Source organism: Leptonychotes weddellii, chromosome 4 (genome assembly GCF_054177405.1).
Source record: "Leptonychotes weddellii isolate Sample4059 chromosome 4, ASM5417740v2, whole genome shotgun sequence".
Classification (NCBI taxonomy): Eukaryota; Metazoa; Chordata; class Mammalia; order Carnivora; family Phocidae; genus Leptonychotes; species Leptonychotes weddellii.
In genome coordinates, this window is record NC_138372.1 from 42,414,184 (window position 1) to 42,437,391 (window position 23,208).

Sequence of the window (23,208 nt, forward strand, 5' to 3'; positions counted from 1 at the left end):
ACATTTAAGGCAGAAAACTTAAGGCATCAGCTTGAGCCAGAACAGACCTAATGGACTCAATGAACTCCAGGGTTTCCGCCTTGCAATGAAGACCCAGCGAGTATAAGACGTGGGGAGCCAGAGCTGAACTGAAAAAGATCATTGCTCTATGATGGACAGTGCTAGATTATATTGCCTGTCCTACTTTCCCAGTGCTTGGGGTACTCACCGACTGCGGGGCTGCCTATGTCCAGCACTCACTGAATTCAAATTACAGGTAATTTCCAGTGGATTGGGAGATAAGAGGGCCTTTGGAATTATCATTAAATGTCTTTCAAACTTCAAATGGAGCTAGCATTTCACAGCTGCAAGGCCTCATCCCCGGGAGGGCTCACCTCCCAGTATCAACGGCTGGAGATCTGAAACACCATGACCGAGTGTCTGCAGGTCTGTGCAAGAAATGAACGGGGCATCAGTACTGGAGACTTTATTTTTCAGGTTAATTTTTAACACCTGAGGTGGAGAGAATGAAAAACTAGTGGGCTTTCAATCTAGACACTCCGACCCCCTCTTGCCACCTCTCCACCCCTGCACCTACAATGGTGGTGGGGCACACAGGAGGCACTATTTCAAGTGGCTAAAGGAACAAAGGCTATAAAAGGTCACCTGACCTGCCTATGAACACCCCCCCGCCCCGGAAGTACCAAGCTAGAGGTTTTCTACACAATGCAACAAACTTACACAAGACACTGTATGAAGCAAGATGATGTAGGGACTTCAAGCCAATATCTGTCTTTTTTTAAACAAGTCACCAAGAGTGTTTTCCCCATTGTCTCTGGTTAATAGTAACATCTTAGGCTGGGCCACTTGGGAGACTTCCCAAGTGCGAGCCCTAAATTATCTCATGTAGCCTGGGCTGTTTATTTGAGACACTTCTCCTCACATGAATCCACCGCATTACCATTTAGTAATGCTGAGGAAAGGGAAGCAATCATAGCTTGGGCCCATCTAGGCACATTACACAATTCATACACAGTGCAATCACGAAATGGGATTTATTCAGTCTCCGGCACTGACGTTGATGTGGCTCAAACCTAATTTTCTAGAGGACAGCACAATTCTCATTGATTTGGGGAGATGTATTCACATTGTCTGGCTTTGCAGACTAGCTCTTCCAGAGCCCATGCAGAAACAATCTCAAAACATTAAAACACCAGTGAGGATGGAACAAGCCTTCTTTTCTTTCTTAAAAGCACTGGAATGACCATACCACCAAAAAGGCCACATTCTGACATGACAGGAAATCACATAGCATGGCCCTACCATACATAAGGTGCTGAATAATCAGAAATGTATAAAAGGATTCCATTATAGGCCCCAAATAATTTACCTGTCCACTCAACTGCAAAAATTTGGCATTTCATATACATGAAAATGAAATCTCCCTGAGAAACCACTGAATTTACTCCACATGGTTTAAGGATCCATGCAATTTCACCAGAACTATATAGGGGTCCCCTTTCAGATATATTTGTATCTGTGTTTATTTTTGTGTTTCCCTGCACAATCTCTAAAATGTAATGCAAAGTTTATCCATAGAGTTGCCAAATACTAATCGAGTGTCTCATTGCAAAATACTTTTCCTATATGGAAAGATATGTGTGAAAAGGCACTTGCCCTCAAGGAGCTCACAGCCTCGGCGGGGGAGGGGGGGAAGATAAGACACATAAAAACACCCACTCTGATATACAGTATCATTGGTGAAAAGTATAGTAAGAACAGAGAAGGACAGAGCCTAGGATGAGGGAACCCAGGAAGACTTTTGAGAGAGCTGAGAGCATGTGGATAACAGCGTACTAGACACTAGTCATTAGGTATTACTATAGATGAACAAAAAGTATCAGTGTACATAAAGATCAGAGGGTTACTGTGGGCAGGGATCTTGGGGATCATTCATCCAGACCCTTCTTTCTCAGTCAAAAAAAGGTAGGTCCAAAGAAGTCAAGTAAGTAGCTCAAGGACACATAGGTCTTCTAACCTGATACGAGACCCCATGTGTTCCTACCAGGTCCTAGGACTCCCTGATACACAGCCTATCAGAGCTCCCTTTCTTTTACCTGCCTTCAGGTAACTCAATTCAGCACAGGTGACTCAGCAGAGGTAAGCACAGAATTTCACCAAGACTGTGCTCCATGTTTTTAGGTTCTTTCTAAATACGGAGAGCTTGTCTCTCATTCCATCTGAAATAAAACAGCACTGAAAAGTGAGCTGTGTTCATGACATTGCCTGCGTCATTATACAGTAATGACTGACTAGGTAAAAGTTGATAATACATTAAGGTGACACTGTATCTGGATTGAGCTCCCCACCACCACTCCTGCCACAACGAAAATGAAGTAAAAATATATAGACAGATAAAGATAAGACCCCTAATTTCACGGTACAGTAGATGTTAGGACAAGAAATGAACTTATACCTAGGAGGTCAATCTCATCTTATAGTCGGGGAATATTAATTTGCTGATACGCTTTATGCTGGAGAGTTTAAAGGAAAATTGGCATAAGTGGTACTACAAGATTTCAGCCTCTTTTATGAGGCTGAGCAAGAACAGTAAAAAGGAAACTGTTTGAGCCACCATATTTTATTACACGAAGGGCTGAATCAGAAAATTGAAACATTAATAAAATATTTTCTACATGGACTTTGCTGATGAAATAACTAGCTTCATGCTTTTATGAAGATCTAATATGTAACAGTCACGTTTAAGGGCAGTGAGTCCCTTTTTGTAATTACTAATAGGGATGGTTTAATTACACCCGTAAGTCCCAAGATATTGCTGCAATACACCAGCTGGAGACTGAAGTACCCACTCTCCACCAGATTCCTAGATTATCTGAAGTCTGACATGTAAATCCCATCAGCTTTGATTCAGATACTTGCAGGAAGGGGCTTAGGCAATATATCTTTTGCCTTATTCATAATAAAAAATAATCACAATAGACGCATCGATTTACTTACCTCATTCGCTCTCTACGGCCTAGTTACCATACTTCCCAGAGAGGAGAAATTAGCTTGTGAACATACAGTTACAAACAGAGCGAGGCCGGCACAAGCCAAACACCCCAATGCTTTCATCATTGGAAGACTGGGCCCTCCTTGGGGTAAGGGAATGGTCCCATTAAATGACAAAAGCCTGCCAAGTCAATGGGCAGCAATTCACAGGACAAAAAAATCCACCCCCTTCCCCCACAAACTGGCTTTCCTAAGAAGAGAACCAGGGGAACCAAGGATGTTTCAAAGATACGGTGCAGCTCACATCAACAATGCAGCGTGTGCCTGCCTAACACGGTTCCCAACTCAGCAGTAGTCCACGTAGTTTACTGGGGAGCTCACCTCAGCTCTGTACACACCTAGGCCCAGAGCTGACCAATGAGCATGAATTCTGCTTCCCCAGCTGTGACCACAGGGACTGACTCAGGAATGAGAACTAGTTCACCAAGAGCCAGTTCTAGGCCATTCTGTGGATCTGTGGGGGGGAAAGTCCTCTCTACTTCTGCTAGGGGCTGGGCTAGTAGGATGGAAGCCTAGGTTACTGGCAGCCGTCTTTGCCACTATTTTGGGAGAACCCACTAACAAGGCCAAGGGCAGGGAGAACACAAAGCGGACGTTAGAGCCCTCAGCTCTAACCATGCCGGCAGCCAGACTGCACCTAGATCTTGATACGCAAACCAAGGAATTCCCGTTTAGACTGAAGTCATACTAAGCTATGCTCTTGTCACTGACAACCTGAACAGTCCTCACATCAGCAAAATTTAAAATTCAGCTTCTGAGTTACCATGGTAGCTGGCACGTGATGTATCCTCTACCAGCCCTTGGTCAAAATAAAAAGAATGTACACGTAGAAAGGGAAAATCCAGTATTTAAGTATCTGTACCAGATAATTAAAAGAAAAGGCCAAAAGATAAAGCTAGATGTTTCATAGATAGGTCTGTCTAAAAAACAAACCCGAGCCTAGGTGCACTCTACTCTTTGAACCAGAACAGCATAAGCCCATGCTGTGCAATATGGCAGCCACGAGGTCACGGGGTGATTCAAACTAAAACTAAATAATGTTAAAAATTCAAAAAACATCAGTTTCTTGGTCACACTAGCTGCATTTCAAATGCTCAGTAGCCATGCATGGCTAGTGGCTACTATACTGGACAGTGCAGATATAAAACATTCCCATCCATCACTGCCAAGAGTCCCGATGGAGCATGCTGGCAGGAATCCTGCCCATTTCAGATGTGAGACGCAGTCACTATACTAACCAGAAAATCAAGCTGCCACAAAAGACTGATGAACAGAGATATTCATCAAATAATTATTTATAATAAAAAAGGATGAACAACAACTTAAACATGCAAGGGAAAAGTTAAATGAAGATTCAGGTCTGTAAAGAAATCTAACTGTTAAAAAAGAATATGTAGAGAGTGTTTCTTAAAGAGATATGGGAACAAGATGAGTTGTTCTTTTTTTTTTTTTAACAAAAAATAGTGCATTGACCACATGAATTCCACAAAGCTAAATGTTTGTAGCAAAAAGAATAGAAGACATAAGCATATAGCTCATTTTTTAATGCATTCTGTGCACCAACTAATGAGCTACATGCTTCATATGCATTATCTGGTTTAATCATGAAAATATCAGATAAAAGAGATAATATCCATATTTCTATTTCACAGGTGAGAGAAATAAGACTTATCAAGAATAAATAAAAGAAGAAGCCTGGATAGAAACCCATATTCATCTGACCTCAATCTCTAGCCTGTTTATCTCTGTAACTCAGAACATTAACAGAGACTGCTTCTGGGTAGAAATATTATAAGTGACTTTTTTCCTTTCATATTTCTTGTGTGTCTTCCAAATTCAATAAACAAGGGATTATTTCTTAAGGAAAAAAAGAAAACATTCTGAAAGAAAAATACATTAAACCCGACTACAGCCACTACATGGTTAAAAGGAGGCTGCTGTATGCAATGGATCCGTGCTGAAAACGGGTTAATTATGAACACCAGGAGCTTTCATATTCTGCTGAAGCTTCTGTTCAAATCTAATTTCTCAAAGTATATTGCTAGACGCTAATGAAAACCCAAAGAGACACACGCATTCAGGAGATGGATAGCCAATGAATTTTCTGTTGTTTTTATAGTGAACAACTTTTTTATATCCTAACATTTTTATGCCAGCTATGAAAAAGATAAATAAATATTTATGACATTCACTCAATTCCACAGTAACTACTAAGTTGCTCATGTTCTCACTCTGGTTTGAAACGTGCATATTTTAGAGGCTGGGAGTCAAGGCTCAACCCTCAACGAGAACGCCACAGAACGCTGTCATTTACAGACCCTAAACCCGCTCATTTGACTCACTGCGGGGACTTGCCTTGGTGGCAGGACATAACAGGCTCAACCAAGGCAGCTGCGGAGTCAGACACACACAAACCTCAGTGCTGCCCAGCAAACAGCGAGGAACACACTGAGAGTACCAGGGGCACTGGTTTTACCCTGTATCAGAAGCATTTGATCAGGAACAACAGAAAAGGTGACTGAGGAAACAAAATGGGGACGGATCTCCCCCATCCAACTGTCTTGCAGAAACTTGCCCTTACCAAAAATGGCCCAATTTACCCCTTGGTATACTTACTGAACTTCCATTTGAGAGACATTTATGTAGTCATAATATAATAATGATCAAGAACAGGCCAGAATCCACCAATGGGTGGTTCCTGAGGCAAAATCAGCCCACGGGCCAGTTACCTTTAGCCTACAAATGTTGTTTTTTTCCTGTTGTTGTTTAATTAATTTAGTGCCACGTTTTTAAACCGATGAATTTCACATTTAAAAAACAGATTTCTTGGGCTGCCCGGGTGGCTCAGTCAGTTAAGCGTCTGCCTTCGGCTCAGATCATGATCCCAGGGTCCTGGGATCGAGTTCCGCATCGGACTCCTTGCTCAGCGGGGAGTCTGCTTCTCCCTCTGCCTGCCGCTCACCCTGCTCATGTGCTCCCTCACTCTCTCTCTCTGGCAAATAAATAAATAAATATTTTTTTAAAAAAAATACCAGATTTCTAGCTTTTCTTGAAAAAGCTGAAGACCTGGCTGCTTTGGTCCAGCACTCTCTTATTGCAACCCCTGGCTGGAGCTGAACAGTGGCTTACCCAGTGCCCCCCAATGCCTCTCCTGGACTGTTCCACTCAGCAATGTCAACTGTGTGGCCTTTGTAGGCACCTGAGCTTGCAGGTCTGGTCATAGGAGGCCCCTGAGAGACCATTAAAATCCACCATACCTGCCACATACACATCCTCATTTCACCTAAATAAATATAACCACATTTCTCCTTACCCAGCTTGTTCACCCTGGGTAAGAGGAGAAGGGTGAGACCTGCCCAGGAAAGGCTGTTTCACCACCATCCACCCAACCACCACCTCAAGGCTCACATGGCAACAAGGTGCTCCATGAGCTGGAGTACCTGCTTACCTTCATGGCCTCCCTTTCCCTGGCTCTGACCACCCTGCCGTTTATGATTCGTTCATACCAACTCACTCATGGCTCCGCAAACATGGAGGTGCCCATGTCTACCTTTACCATGGTCCCCTGACCTAGAACATGCCTCCTCCGTGCATTTGTCGATTTGAGTCTTCCCGGGTAGACTACACCTGCTGTCACATTCACCCAGCACAGTACCTGGGACATATTTACTGTAAGAAAGATCCATCAGGGGGCGCCTGGGTGGCTCAGTTGGTTGAGCGACTGCCTTCGGCTCAGGTCATGATCCCGGAGTCCCCGGATCGAGTCCCGCATCGGGCTCCCTGCTCGGCGGGGAGTCTGCTTCTCCCTCTGACCCTCCCCCCTCTCATGTGCTCTCTCTCATTCTCTCTCTCTCAAATAAATAAATAAAATCTTAAAAAAAAAAAAAAAGAAAGATCCATCAGCAAACTCCAGCTCACCATCAAACTGCTTAGCTTAGATGCTGGCAAAATTCATCCCTCAGCTAATCCTACTTTTTTTTGTTGTATTTAGCCACCGTGGTGTCATCTGTGCATTTGGGCTTCACAGACCAATCCTCAATCTTGAGAAGAAAGCCTATGTCTTTTACGGCCATATCCATGGAGCCCACCACTGTGCGAATACCCTGCAGGGGCTCAATAAATACTGAGTAAATGAGTGAAGGGACAGAGCACAAAGTACTTCCCCATAAACCATTACTCCTTGTAATGGACACAGAGGTAATGACCCTCCTCCTCCTCCTCCTCCTCACCATCACCCTCCTCATTACCATCATCCTTGCCACCAGCACACCGTCTCCAGAGAGCAGAGACCCAGTGCCCACAGCTTTAGGCAAGGGCGCCGGGGTCCAAATGCACACCTCTGTGTCTCACGTAGCTGCAGTGTCGCCAAAGGGGTGGGAGGGACCGGCATCCCAAGGACCGGGATTATGCGACGTGCTGCCGCCTACTTCTTCACACCCTCCCAATTTAAAAAACAAAATGAAACAACTGCAGGTTTAGATCATATCCAAGGCATAGTTGCCATCGTATCAGCAACCTGTAATACACCTGGAAGAGAGCTGGCTGAATAATGGAGGCATAATTCAATTCTGGTACTGACATGCCTGACGTCTTTACCTACAAGACATATCTCATATCTTCTTCCTCTGGAGTTTTCTGTAAGTTATGGATTAATAAACTTTCCCTAAGAATGCAGCCTTATTAATCTTGCAAAATACTCAGAAAAAGAAAATATTTTATTATGCCCATGGAAAGTGAATTATGATAAACAAAGTCCCATGTGTGCTGACAAGAAATAAAGTTGCTTTCTGCAGCAAATTGTATTTGTGATCCTGGTTGTTTCCTCTCCAGTCAGATTTGGAGTAAACAAAATAACAACCTGTGCGGATCCCGATCTGTGAAGACAATAGGGGCCACCAAGGTCGCAGACAACCGTGACCCAATTTCTGAGGGGAGAAAGAGAAAATTTGCACGGGGTGGCATTTCGTCAAGCCCCTCCTCTGAAAGCTGGGGAAAAAAAAAAAAAAGCAGAGGCACAGAGAGAGGAGGTCTGCCATCATTCAACTATTAAATTCTCTTCATGATATTGAAGAATGCCCTTTCAAAGGGAATAGCTGTGTGACTTGGTGCAATCTACCTTCCTGGTCTGAAGGCGGAGGGGTGAGGAAGAAAGGACTGTCGATGCGCACCAGGCACTGTTCTAATTGTGTTGCCTCTCTCCCTGTGTGTCTAATTGTGGCAGAACAATTAGAACAAAAGTGTGAATAAGAATTCATTTTCCAATGGAGGCTCCAAGAGTTCAGGGTCTTGCCCATGGCCACAGACCTAGTTATTACTCAAACCTTGGTTTGACCATCTGTAAAATGGGGATGGTGACACCCATCCTGTCTGTCTGATAAGATCAAGAGATACCTGAATGGTTGTTGCGTGAGAGAGTGTGTTTGTGTTATGTGTGTACATGAAATGCTACAAAAATGTAAGATGACCACAGCTGGAGCGCAGATTTACCTGTATATTCATTCACCTGCTGGCTTCCTTCATTCCATCTAAGTGTTGAGTACTTAAATGTTTGAGGCAGCCAAAGCTTCAGACCTAAAGCAGCATGCACTGCAAAGGGAACATAAGTGGTAGCAGCTCCACGATGAAGCCCTTGGTGACCCTGAGACATGTGAGCCAGCTCTCTAACCTCAACAAAGTCTCCACATCTAGGGACCATGTGGGCTGTTGGGCCAGGCTACCAAGGAACCCCGCTCTAGCATTCGGGGATCCCAGAACGGCTATGCTGTTTGCTGTCTATGACTGGGCCACGCTTCCACTCCTTCTCCCTCTGTCACATTGAAATACAGAGTCACAATCCAAAATTCCTGGGACCTATGTGTTCAGAATGCAGATTTTATTGTGCAGTTTAGAAAGGCAGCATGTCCCATGTCATACACTTACCTTTTAGGTATTTGGACTATCCCTAGCTGGGTCTGGAGTGAACCCCCCTCCCCGTAATCAAATTCATTAATACCTCTCAAGCCATATGTATGACTGGTCACACTCAGAGAGATCAATAGAGATTATAAGTAGTCTCGTGTCTGTTCAGGTCAGATCAGGTCTTGCCACTCAATGAATTATAAAAATACTTGGACTTTTCAGAGTCTTCTAAATTTGGGAACCGCGGAAAAGGGACTGTACGGTCCTACTGTTAACTGTTCTACTCACCAGGGCACTTGACACAGACGTAGCTCCCCCTGGCAAGATGGAGATTCAATGCCAGGGGTCCCTCTCACCATTCGGCAAGGGAGGTGGCATGGGACAGCGTGGGAGGGCAGCTAAGAGGAGGAGCAGGGCTTCACTTCACATTCTCGAGCTCTGCAATGTCAGTAAAGACTTATGTAAGAGACTAGGTTTCCTGGCATCGGAACTAGTCCTTTGCCTGCTTCTCTGTGATCCACTCCCGGCCCCTTCCCCTGTCCGCTGGGTGTGGCAGGAAGCTGAGCCCAAGTCCCATTCCCAGGCTCCTTGGCCAACTGACTTCCGGTTAGGGTCACTCAGTGGGGAAGCCCGGCAGGAGAGGCAGAGGAGAAACCAGGGTATCTGTCTCCCTCTCTCCGTCTCTTTCTGCTCCAAGGCGGCATCCCGGGCAGTGGCCCAGTGTCCTCGATGGATCCCGCCCAGCACTTGTGGGACCTGCTCCCACCGTGCAGCCTCTGCTATGTTTACAGCGGCCCCAGTTCCTGGGCTCCGGGACCAGTGCCCCTTCCCTTATGTGCCTGTAGCTCGAGAAGGAGCTTCCTGCTGCCACTCTGTCCCACTCTCAGCTCTTCAGACATGTGTGTGATTGTGGGAAATCTTCCCTGTGAAGTCTCCTCCTGTATTAAATTCTTCCTATTAAGCTACCTGGTATGTGTCTCCTGACAAAACACTCACCAACACAGTGTCTACTGTTAACACATTGTTACGACCCCGCAGTATGGCTGGTGCAGTTTTGGGGTGTGTTCAGGGACAGTGCCCAGAGACACTCTTCCCCCCGACACCCAATGGTTGGCAGAGTTTCCATCTTTAAGCTGTAATTTTAAACCAGCTGCAGACAACCCACGAAGAGAACAATCACCCATGTAAAATACCTATGTTACCAGGGGACTGGGCAAGGAACTAACAAAGTCTACCTCCGGACTGCTCCCCCAAATACTCCCTCCTCCACAGAAACAATGCATGAGAGAGGGAATAAAGCACATTGCAGCAACTGTGCAAAACCACGCTACAGACCTTTAAGTTGAGAGCCCTTTTGTTGTTGTTGATTTCACGCAATTCCTTTGAGTTGATGAAACTGGAAGGACAACAAAAAAAAAAAAAAAAAGGAAGGAAAAGAAGAGAGGGAGAGAACAGGACAGGAAAGGCACAGTTTGGGAATAAAAGGAGCTAAGGACATGTCCCAAAAGGAAGCATTTAAAATTATAACAGAAAGCCATTATTTTGTTTTCAAAGATTCAAAATAGCTCACTAAAGGAACAGAACACTTTTCCCTCTACTGCAAAGGAACTGCAGTAGGCATTATAAACTAGAAGGAGCAAGAATCTAAAGGTGGACTTCCTTGAAAAGCTAAGCCTATAAGGCATGAAAGACAAGTCGACAATGCCCTTGAGAAACTCTCAATCTTGAGAGGAATCAAGAGAAACAGACATGGAGCCGGACAACAAAGACATAATGAAGTATGGTGTTTAAGAGTCTGAGGCTCCAGAAGCCTGAGAAAGATACACATGCCTGGGAAAGGCAAGTAGAGGGAGACATCAAACTTGTCTAAGCTTATGCTGTATGATCCATATTTTTCTTTTTTATAAAGGGCAATGTCAGTCCATTCTCCCAACCCCCTTCCTCCCAGCCCCTTCTCCTCCCAGCCATGTTGATTTATGGCTACTAGAATCAAGACTTCTCTCCACTGATACATTTGGAGCAGTCAAATGTATACAGAATGGTATCTGACCTCACTCATATGAACCCATGGGTAGCAAAGAGAAAATACAGAGTGTTATCAGGGTAACCAAGTGATCAGCTTCTCCTTCCCTTAATTTTGCTTTAATATGACATCCTCTTTTTCATCAACCTAAAGTAGTATGACACATATTATCTTCACCCCAGAAAATACAATGAAACATGATGACAGGATGTGAGAAAAAGGGGAAAGAGGTACAACAATCAGCAAGGGGAGAAGAAAAATTTGAAATTTTATCCACACCAGTATCCTAGGGGTGACTTCTGGAGAGAAATGAGTATCTCCTCTAGGTCTTCAAATATAAATACTATTTGAATGGGAAAAAATGATTGGGAGTGGGCTTATGAAAGAATTAATAACATAAGGAATTCCAGAGAAAGAGAGACACAGACAAACAGCAACAGAGAGAGGCGGGGAGAGAGAAGGATAGCAATCAGCAAGTAATCATCATCCCATGGGCCATAGGTAGATATCTGTCCTGCTGTCCCCATTTCTGCAGATATGTTACAATGTCTATGCGTAATGGTGATTCCTCAAATAAAAAATGCTACAGTATTTCACTACATGATCAACATAATATACTTGAGGATGGTAAGTCAAGGTGGTGAGGTGGGAAGAATACCGATATGGGTGCAAGGAGTCCTGGATCTCTATTCCAGCTCAGCTTGATGTCTTGACGTATCTTTTCCTTTCCCTACACCTGTGGCTGCTGGAGGTAGCAGCAACATTCACTGGCCTGAGATGTGCCTGGAAAGTTGAACCACACCATAGCTACTGGCCAAAATTTGGCCCTCAGGCAACCAGATGACTACGGCTGGCCTGAAATGCCAGACCAGTGTATCAGGAGCCAGACTCTGGCCCCCAGCCCCCGGATCATTTACTCATGCTGGACAGAGTGTCTAACCAGTGAAGGTCTTTGCTATCCCCGCACACTCCAGGGGAAAACCAGAGACATCTTTCAAAGACCCCTGCCGCTTGAACAAGGTGACTGTTACGGGGTTTGATCAAGTCCTCGGAGCCCCATTCCTCACTTCTGCGTTCCCAATGGGCCAATGGGACAAAGGACATCCCCTGCTCTGTCCATCTGTGAAGGAGGGTGGAGGCTGTTCTGGGCATCAAATGAGAGCATATAAGACATCTAGTAACTCTGGGCGCCTGGGTGGCTCAGTCGTTAAGCGTCTGCCTTCGGCTCAGGTCATGATCCCAGGGTCCTAGGATCGAGTCCCGCATCGGGCTCCCTGCTTGGCAGGAAGCCTGCTTCTCCCTCTCCCACTCCCCCTACTTGTGTTCCTGCTCTCGCTCTCTGTTAAATAAATAAATAAAATCTTTAAAAAAAAAAAAAAGACATCTAGTAACTTTTTTTTTCCTAGAGAAAGAAAAAGGTTGGGAGGGGGAGGGGAAGGAGAGAGGGAGAGAGAATCTTAAGCAGGCTCCATGCCCAGCACCAAGCCCGATGAGGAACTCGATCTCACAACCCTCAGATCATGACCTGAGCTGAAATCAAGAGTCAGATGCTTAACCAACTGAGCTTCCCAGACGCCCAAGGCACCTAGTACTTTGTAAGCAGTCTGTGAGCACCACTTTTTCTCCTCCCCTCCTAATGCCCCACCATCCAGAGCAAGAAATACAGGTGGGATATGATGAAAACTAATACATAATTAGAAAATACAATCTTTAGAGATAGTATTTACAACAGCAACTACTAAATATAAAGCACCCAGAAATAAATCTAATAAGAGTACATACCTTTATGAAGAAAATTCCAATCTGTATTGAAAGACATTAAGAACACAAAAATGGAGAGAGGTAGCATGTTTATGGCTGGAAGGACTTAGTGTCATAATGGTATCATCTCCCCGAATTAGTCTATAAATTCAATGTAACTCCACTCAAATCTCAAGAGTATTTTTGTGTAACTTTAAAAGTATAGAATGAATATGGAAGACAAAAAGCCAAAAAAAAGCGCCAAGACATTTCTGGAGAAGGACATTGTGGGGATTTGTCCTGCCAAATACCAAGGCTTATTATAAAGCTATAATAATAAAGAAATGTGGTCTGTACAAAGAGTAGACAAAATATGTACCTTGAAAATGACCCTAAGTGACTGCATGACTCTTTTATATATGGAAGAAAATTAGGAATAAAATAAATTGATACCTCACACCATACACACAGACACACACACACACACACACACTCCACATGGATTATAGAACTTAAATGTGAAAGGCAAAATAATAAAACTTTTAGAAGATAATAACGGAGAATATCTTTAGGACATCAGGGTAAAAAAAAAAGACTTTCTTAAACAAGACATAAAATGTACTAACCATAAAAGAAAAGATTGATAAATTCAACTACATTAAAATTACTAAGTTAGATAGCAGAAGGTTGGCAAGATTCCAACATGTATGTGGCCTATAAATCTATTCAGCTTCCCAAAGGAATATATTACAGTAACCTTTTTGCATTCACTATGTTCTAACAATACACACCATAGCTCAGATTCAGCATATGGTTGGCCCATCTTTGACTTCATCCACAATTGGATTACTGGCACTTCTGGTTTAATTTTCATGTCTGAATGGTTGTGTTTTATATTTAGAACTTTTGTGAGCATGCATATAATACTGCTTAGAATGTGTCCTCCAATTCAAGACAAGCACCGCCATGTGCCATCATCCTAGTGCATGGGCATCTGCAGGCAATCACGAGGGGATGGCAGTCTATGGCATCTCGTCCTGACCCTCTGTGCACTGTCTGCATTGTTGATGGTCATTCAAACCCAAAGCTGATTCTCATTCTGCTATCTCCTGGAATTTTATTACTACTCCTAAAACTCCTTGGAGAAATCAGTACTGGCGAAATCAAGGAAAGAAAATCGTGGGGGTGGATTATCAGCCGTGATCAACATCCAGCCCCACGGGAAAAACTAATCTACTATCTCCCATATAACCATGATTTAGTACAAAAAAATGTCTCCCCCACTGAGACTACAGGTCTTCCACTTTGTTTGTCCTTTCTTCCACTGTTTGTCCTTTCATTCTTTCTACCACGCATCCCTCAGCAATATTCCAATGTTCACTACATGTTGACATGTAAACAGTAGTAATTCATGAATACAGGCTAGTATAACATAAAAGGAAAATGTCTCCCAAATGACATATGTTTCAGATGGAGCTTTTTCAAGGAGATGTCCCTCACATATATCAAGAGAGATGCTTGTGTTGGCATGACTATGCCTAATGTCACACCCTGTTACTTAATAGTAAGTTATTTCTTGGGGCCCTAAGGATAAACCTTCAAAGTATTTAGTGTCTGGGAACTGAGTAATTAATTATATTGTCATTTACAAATATCCTTTTTTGATTGAAAGCACTTGGAGTTATTCTTCCTGTAATGGAAGAGGATAGCTGCTTTACTGAATCACCTATTGTAATAGGGCAGATTTGGGTAAGTAGTTATCGTTAATGATTCCAAACGATGTCAAGAAAACATGAAAAGGACTTGCAGTCAATATTTGTTAACTATTCACTTAAGATCCAGATTACAAAACAAAACAAAACAAAAAAGCAACAAAAAATGTTTTCAAGATCTCTGATCACAAAGAATTTCAATATTGTCAATGCAAAACAATTACTTTACCTCAATCTTTGTAACCACATGAACTTAAAGTACCACATGAGAGTGCACACATTTAATTCAATTCAGCAGAAATTTATTGAGCACCTACTACATTCTAGACACTGTTAAAAGGAGAAGCTACATTTCCTTCTTCTGAAGAGCTTATAAATGTCCTTTATTCCAGGAAAATTCCCAGGTGGAACAACTATTTATTATCTCTGTAGTGACTAGCTAGAAACTGAATGAGAATTCAATGGCATTCTGTTTCTTCCAAAAAGAATATTCAAAAGAATTATATGGAATGATAAACACCAAATTTAGGACAGTGGTAGTTACCTCTGGCAGGAGGGAAGGAAATATGATCAGGGAAAAGGAGGCTTCAACTGTATTTACATGGCTTTATTTCTTAAGCTGAGTGTACTTAGCTTTTTTCATACTTTTTTTATTGTACTACTTTTACTGTATTTTTATACTTTTTTATATGTCTTACATTTACCATACTACATTTCAAGTCACACATATTACTTTTATGATAAAATTAACTCCACTTCGTAAAAATCCTAAATGATTACTTACAAACATGTTCCCCACTCTATCTCATAAGACACGAAAAAAGGATCCTTGAAATCAGGGGGCTTATGGCAAGTAAGTTTAAAAGATCTTAATGATTTCAATGAGTTTTCTTTTTCTTTTTTCTTTTTTTTTTTACCTGTAGGAAACCTCTGAAGCTTTAACATGTCAGTAAATTCCATGTCTTAGTAAGTTACGTAATTCAATGCTTTCCAAATTTGGGGGGCATAGAACTTTTCTCCATCTGAATGTTCTTTTGAAATACTCATCACCATCTTGGGGAACCCGGGTGTTCCTTAGGACACAATCTGGAAAATGCTCTACAAAATAATCCATTTCAGTCACATATTGTACATAAGAGCCACACCCAACTATGCCTGTCTCCAAACCAATGATGAACCTTCATGCCCACCTATCTTTGCCCACACAGTTCTCCCAGTCTGGATGCCTTCAAGCCCTGAGAAATTCTGGCTCAACCTTCAGCTTCCAGCTGAAATGCAATCTCTTCTTTGAAGCCTTCCCCTCCCTTTCCTTTCTTCAGATGTAATAAATTACTCTCCTGGAAGCTTCTAGGGCTGGACAGATATTTTCTGTACCGTATCTCACCCTGTGGCAGTAATTTATGCATGAGGTAGAGTGCCTAGATGGCAGAGACTGCACCCTTGCATCATGGTACCATTCACAATGCCGGGCACAGAGCCAGAGCCACAGCCAGACACAAAGTAGGTGCTCAGGCAATTATGTGTTAAACGGGCATAGAAGCGATGTCTACGTGCATGACCGGAGTTTGCTTCCTCAATTTCCCAGAAGAGCTCAAGACATATTCGTAACTCTTCAGTCTTTACTAGCAAATGTGACACTAACAAAAGTAAATACAAACCGATCCAAAGACTGGAAGAGAGACAAACTCTGAGACAAAAACAAGAAGAGACAAAAGAGGGGGAAAGGAAGACTAACTGATGGACCAACAGATCACAAGTGTCCAGTCAAGAAACAGACTGACCAACAGAGAGAGTCAGAAATTGAATCTCAGAGCCAATATACCAGGTTGAAAATTTTGCAAGACTCACTGCAGGTGGTCAACATGGACTGGGGTTCACCCTGAAGTGTCACACCTGCCTGGCACTGCCCTGCTCTCATTTTTATCCCCTAAGCTAAACAACCCATCTTGACCATCACAAAACTTGTATCATTTTGGCTATGAGTTGTTCTATTCAGCAGAATTTTATTTCTGTTTTCCTTTCTCTTTATGAGAATCCCCCACTGGCATTGTAGATTGGTTATATGTCGAGTTCAAATAAAAATAATAATAATAGAAGCAAGCTGGCAATTTCTCTCCAATAGAATATACTGCATATTTCATGAAATAGAAGCCAGAGGAGTTTTATGATTCCTGAACCAAAACCTTCCCATATCTGAGAACTAAGTGGAAGAAAAATACAAAGAGCATCTCACAGAAAAAGAAACCCAATCATTTGCTCTCCAACCTAAGGCAAGTGTTCAAGTCATTAACTGACATATTGTGTGTGTGTGTGTGTGTGTGTGTGTTTAACATGGGTTCATATCCTGCTATGCATTTCACAGACTGAGTTCAGTGCTAGTTTTCATGGACATAAGTGTACTTTCCAGAAGAGGGGGTTTCTTTTCCTATTGGACACTTTTTTCAGTACAGAACATCTGCCTGGCTCCTGCTCATAGTCTGGCAATACCTCTCCTGGCCTCAAGGTTTATTTGTACTTCAGGCTACTTCTCTATCCTGGTATAGGAGACAATCTGGTCCAGAGGAAAGAGCAGTGGACAAGGAACCCAAGAATTCTGGGTTCCAATGGTGTCTCTCAGCTGTAAAGTCATATGTTTCCTCCAACCTGATTTGTTTTCCAATCTGTAAATGGGGAGAGTTGACTGTTCTACTACTAGAATCCAATCAACTAAAGAGTCACTTTATTTTCCTCAAAACAGTTACTGAAAAGGGCAATTCCATAGAGATTTTAGCATTATGTGTACTTCCCCATTTCCTTCACAAAGAAGGTAAATGTTCAAGGAAATATTTCCAATAAGCTAAAAAAACAAACAAACAAAAACACCAAAACCTTTCTCTGAAATCCTGAACTATATCTCTTTCTCCCTATCTCCCAGTTAGGAAAAAAATAAAAACAAAAACGGATACTGTTAAGATACTTAGGCCTCAGGATATCAATGACAGAGACCTTTTCATTATCAAAGGGAAGAATGTGGCTTTCATTTGAAGGATACCATTCATAGCTAAGTAACATTACATACTCACTACTGTTCTAAGCACTTGGTGTTAATTCCTATAATTATCACCACAATCTTAGGTGGTGGGTACTGTTGTTTTATTATAAAGGACACTAAAGCATGGAGAAGTTAGAGAGGTCGGTCAAATCCACGCAGCTGACACGGCTGGTGCTAGACTCAGGCAGTCTAGCACCCAAGTCCAGACTTCTAACGACCTGTTATGCCACCTTTTAATTTTAAGAGTCTCTGCTTATCACAGTTGGTAACAGACAACAGCAGTAATGCAATTTCTGTATACCTACTTAATACTTGAACAGCAAGTGTCCAAATGTCTACCATCAGCCCAATGCCCTGTTGATAACAGAACAACACTCATTTTGTGTTTTAGCATCTGACTTTGGGAAAAATCTACAACTTACTCCTGCAGGAAGTCTATTCCATTATTCCCTGTTAAGCTTTACAACCACCGTAAGAGATAGCTGGGATCACCCCTCCACACAGAGGCAGCAGTGGTTAGGACAGACCCTGGAACCAGAAAGCTCGGATTTAAATCCTAGTTCTAGGGGTGCCTGGGTGGCTCAGTTGGTTAAGCGTCAACTCTTGATTTCGGCTCAGGTCAGGATCTCAGGATTGTGAGACTGAGCCCCACCTGGGGCTCCATGCTGAGAGTGGAACCTGATTCTCTCCTTCTCCCTCTCCCTCTGCCCCTCCCTGCTCATGTGCACTCTCTTTAAAAAAATAAGTAAATAAACCCAGTTCTATACCTTATTGGCTTTGTGACCTTGGACCAATTACCAACTCTCTGTGGGCCCCCGTTTCCTTATCAATCAAATGGGAAAGAGAATACAACTATCCACCTCCTATGGTTATTTAAAGATTAAATAAATTAACACATGCAAAGTGCTTAAAATGGTTCCTGACTCTTAGTAAGTGCTCCAAAAAGGTAAACTATACCTCTTTTATTAATAAAAGAGGTGATTTACTGAACATCACAAAGTCAGAAAGTACCTGGATTTGATCCTGGCCTTCCAATTCCAAATACCCTCTCTCTTTAGCAGGACTCCCCGCTATGACCAAAAGTTACCATTCCCTTGAAATCCAATTATATGTCAAAGCGCCCAATGATACCGTTTTCCCTATCAAATTGCTCAAAGGACATACAATGTAGATAATACCATCCTTGTTTTGTAAATAATGAAACAGAGGTTCTGAGAGATCAGGTGATTTATCCTCAATTACTTAACTCACCCAGTGCACACTCTTTGCCACAGTAAGCCCTAAATAATATTGAAAGTTCCTGACAACAGCCTTCGATGTATGCAATTTTTTAAAGTGCCATCTAAAAGGCATAAACTGTGATTTTCTTGCTTTGTTAGCTTTATTAGTTTGAGGGATTAAATTCCTGCAAAAACCAAAATGTTTGACTTGAGTGAATTATCAAAATGAAATGCTGCTTCAATTAGATTCTTCATCTGCCTGCAGGGTGGCTCCAGGCATCCGAAATCCACCAAATGCAATTTTTAGGAAGGGTCCTATCAGGTACCAAGCCAAACCCCCACCTCTTTAAAGGAAATGACTTTGGAGGGCAGAGGGGAGTGAAGAAGCAGATTCCTCTCTGGTCTGGGGAAGAGAACAAGAACAATAAGCGATCGCATCTCTTCCCCGCAGCCTCCCACAATGGTGTGTCTTGCAAATGAAACATACTGCGAAACAGCTTGTGAGATGAGCTTCATCAACAATAAGTAATTTTTATTCAGATTTTATTGTTGAATACAATGAACATGATTAAATGTTTCAGATATGCCTATTCAAACCTTAAGCAAACCACCAAGAAAAAAAAAAACTAGTAAAAATCATCCTCTAAACCTGCTTTAGGAAGAGATTTAATTGCCAACTTGATGCTTAGAACTGAATTCCCACTTGATAGCCTCACTGCTCCCAAGAAGACAGTTAGCATCCCACCTCGGCCTCTGCTCTCATCCCTGCCGATCCCCTCAGCGTCGCCAAATAGTTACAATGTCAGTCTTTCAAATCACTGCATTTTGAACTAACTAAACCTTTATGAGGGCCTCTGTGTATGGAGAACAATAGCACTTCAAAAGCTATGTCTGCGAGTTCTTCAATACTCCATTTGAATGCTGGGGTTTCAATCAAGGACATCAGCAGACAATTTCTGATTGCTTAGAAGTTGACTTTTATACAGCTTTGATTAGGTTGCCCTTCTCAATAGGAAATCAAGAAAATCTTTGATCCCTTTCAGATTTCAGAATTGTCACCAAGCCCTGTCAGGACAGGAAGTGAGAGAGATGGGGGAAAGGGGTTGTTGGGAAGTGTTCCTACTCCAGCCCAGCTCTCCTCCCCTTCTCCCCCCACCCTCCCGCACATCTATCTTCTTGCCTGTGCAATTCAGGGTTCCATCCAGAAACACTCATCGTTGAGATAATAAAAACAATGCGTGCTAATTCAGGGGGTGGAGATGGTTTATAATTTTATGGATTTCCTAAAGACCTATAATTGGCACATAAATGTACAAACGTGAACCAGATAATTAGGGGGTTCTGAACGTAAGTCACCTTTAATTTATGTGATTACTTGAAAACATGTTAAGTGTTATGAAGTGTCAGCGGAACCCCCACAAGGCCTTTATTCAAAACCATCAACATTGTGAAAGTGCGTGGAACCGGCCCGCAGGACGGGAGCAGGAGGGGAGCAGGAGGGCTGCAGACGCGATAGCAGCGGTAACTCGCTGGAGCGGCGTAGTAGCATCCATCTCGGAGGACTAGCCCGCCCGCTCGCCCAGCTCCGGGGCAGCAAAAGGCGCACCTGCTTCCGCAAGCTTTCCGCTCGCGGCTGTTTCTAACGGATCTAAGCCCGGGCGTGCGCCGGCCTCCAAACGCACCCGCAGGCACCGACCCACGCGGGCACGCAACCACGCTCGCCGACACGCGCGCGAGCGCACGGATGCCCGCTCCGGGGCGCTCTCCGCTCCGCCCGCCGCCGCCGCGCCTCGGGCTACAGCCAGCGCTCGTTCGCCGAGCGCCCCCGGCCTCCCCACCCCCATCCCATTCCTTCAGACTCTCCCAGCCCAGGCGGAAGTGCCCAGGCAGACCCCCAACAATGAGAACTTGTGTGATGCAGTTGGGGGTGGCGGGTAGTTTAGAGTGAAACATACACAATCTGGCGGGTCCGGGAGCAAGCAACGCAGGAGCCAAGTGGCATCAGCCTCTCCAAGCAGCTTTCCCTCGTGCCGACTCGCTCTTCCCCCACCCCCGTCCGGTCACCCTCACCACCAAGGGGAAAAAAAAAAAAAAAAGGCGCTTTAAAAAAGTGCAGAGAAAAGACGCGCCCTCCCACCAGGGGTCACAATAATACTCCGCGGGACGGAACCAGCCAAGGAAGGAGAGTCCCGGCTGCAGCAACCCCCTCCGTTTTGAATTTACTTTGTACACTCATCCCACGGCCCCTTTCCGACTCGCGACACAATCTGCCCCCATCTCTGACTCCCTGCTTCCAGGTTCTCTCTGCCTCGGGTTAGGACTTCTCTATGAACCGAACCACAGGCATTTTAAAGTTTCCCCAGTAGGAAAAACAGAAACAAAAACAAAACAAAAACCCTGAGCTCTGCTTCCCAGGCACAGCCTCGAGTCTGGAGCTGAAACCAAGAGGGGCGAGCCAGGAAGGAGAGCTAGCGGGGCGGCGGGGAGCTTGGGGAATGGGACAGAGCGGGGAGCGGCAGAGAACTGAGTCGTCGGAGGACTCGGGAAAGGCTGGGATCCGGGGAGATGCGGGGTCCAGCTCCGAGGGTGTCTGCGAAAAGGCAAGGGTGAGTGGAAGAGACCCGCTTGTTCGACAGTTCGGGGCAGAGCCGTAGCTCCACCGATGAATAGGGAGGAGGGTCCGGCCGGGGGACGCGGCTAGTGAGGCAGGGAGATGGGCTCGGGAGCAAACGGGAGGTTGTGGAGTGGAAGGGAGGGCTCAGCGGTGGATAGAGCCGGAATCGCGGCAGGGGGGAAGGAGCAGGGGGTCTCGGAGAGAGACGAGTGTTTGGAGTGAGGACGTCTGGAGAGAGGACGCGCGTGGTCAGAAGTAAGGAGACTGGGGGTGGTGAGGGAGAGCCAGGAGGAAGGAAGAGAGGTCTCCCCCTTACCCCCAGCAAGAGGAGGGAGCGGGCGGAAAACTGCAGTCGCCATCCCCGCAACACCCCAGCCAAACTCCCACGACGGGCGCCCCAGGAGCCCTCCTCCGCGCCCGGGGCCCCAGCGGAGCCATCCGGCGCCCGGTCCCTCCCGCCCCCGGCGCCCGCCCGCGCTGAACTCGGGGGCTGCGCTTGCCCTCGCAGCGCCTCACCTCCGCTCGCCGAGAGCATCCTCCTCCGCTGCCGCAGCCGCGCAGGAAGCGGCTCCCCATGCCCGGCGGGCGGCGGCACTCAGGCGCGCTCTCCAGCCCGGGGAAGCCCCGGCGAGCGCCGCGCTGGGTCCATCCTCTCCGGGAGCCACGGGCCCGCGTCAACGCTGGGGGAGGAGACCGCCCCGCGTGCAGCCCCGCCTCCTCCCGCGGCCCCCGTCCCGTCCGCCCCCGCGCCCGCCCGGCGCTCAGCGGCGTACCTCACCTGCCGGCTCCCCGGCCGCCGCCTCCCGGCCGCCCGCCCGCGGCGCTCCCCTAGCCCCGGCCTCGCCGCTCCGGCTCCCGCTCCCGCTTCCGCCCCCGCCCGGGCGCTCTCCGCGCCGCCTGAGCGCGCTCCGAGAGCTAAGCCGAGTCGCGGCGGCGACGGGGAGGAGGCAGAGGGAGCGATTGAGCGAGCGGGGGCGCCGCGGTTCGCGGTCGCGCTTCTGGAGCCCCTGCGCTCACTCCGCATCTCGGCGCGGACCGAGGCGAACGGAGCCGAGGGCGTGGGGTCCCCGCCCAGCCGCGTCGCGGGGAGCGGCTGAGGGAGAGACGGGGTCAAAGCTCCCAGCCTCGGCTTTCACAAAGTAGCCAGTGTTTTTCGCCACCATCACCACCAGCAGCAGCGCCCTTCCGACCTCCCTCATTTTCCCCTAGGGTCTACTCTTTTATCCGAGCCTCCAAACTTAACGCACTCCCAAGTACAGAGTGCCAGCGGGGGAAAGCCAGAGGCGGGTGCGGCGACGGCCGGTGGCCCCCTCGCCCCTTCGCGGGAGGGGACGCTAGCTCTCAGCGGCCAACCCTGGTTCCGCAGCCCCGCGTCTCCACTGAGGCTCTCCAGGAAAAACTGGGCAAGGGGAAGGGAGAAGGCTTGCATCGGTCCCGTTGCCGTCAGTCCTAGGAAGGGCCTCACGCCCCAGAGAGTATGCGGGCCCGTCCGCTCTCCCCACTCGCGTTCTTAGAATGCTCGGGAGAAGAGAATCTGCGGATTCGATTCGAACTTGCGACCTGCACGGGGAAAGGCCCCAGCCAGGACACAGTCAGTTGCTCGCTCCTTCTGGCCCTAGTTTACAAAGAGCTGCCAAGTCGCAGAAAATACCGTGTTGGTCTGAAATTCTTCTACCCTGAGATTGGGTTCAACTCCAGTAAATGTCTGTTGTGGTATAACCTGTTTCCAGACGCCAGAATGCCAGGTGTGGCAGAGAAAAAGTCAGATCAAGTGCTGCGCATGGGAGCAGGGCCGGAAAAGGGAAGGAAGAGGCAGGCAAGAGTTCCTCAAAAAGTTGAGTTTTATTCTTTTTAGGGGCCACACTCCTGTCCTCCAGCTGTGTAATAATAAAACTAATGTAGCAGATTTGGGTGGTGGT

The 23,208-nt window shown here is 45.6% G+C and overlaps 1 protein-coding gene across 2 annotated transcripts in view; it reads right to left on the minus strand.

The window, feature by feature from the left end:
- The window catches only part of LOC115942550 (disabled homolog 1), a 1,065,325-nt gene that overhangs the window by 356,819 nt on the left and 685,298 nt on the right, over positions 1 to 23,208 (minus strand). Inside the window, exon 1 of one of the 2 annotated variants that reach the window (XM_081818493.1) lies at positions 21,806 to 21,939. The exons of the other annotated variant lie outside the window; for it this stretch is intronic. The gene's annotated coding sequence lies outside the window, so the exon portion shown is untranslated. Of the gene's footprint in view, positions 1 to 21,805; positions 21,940 to 23,208 lie in introns of those variants that run through there. 2 annotated transcript variants of the gene reach the window in all.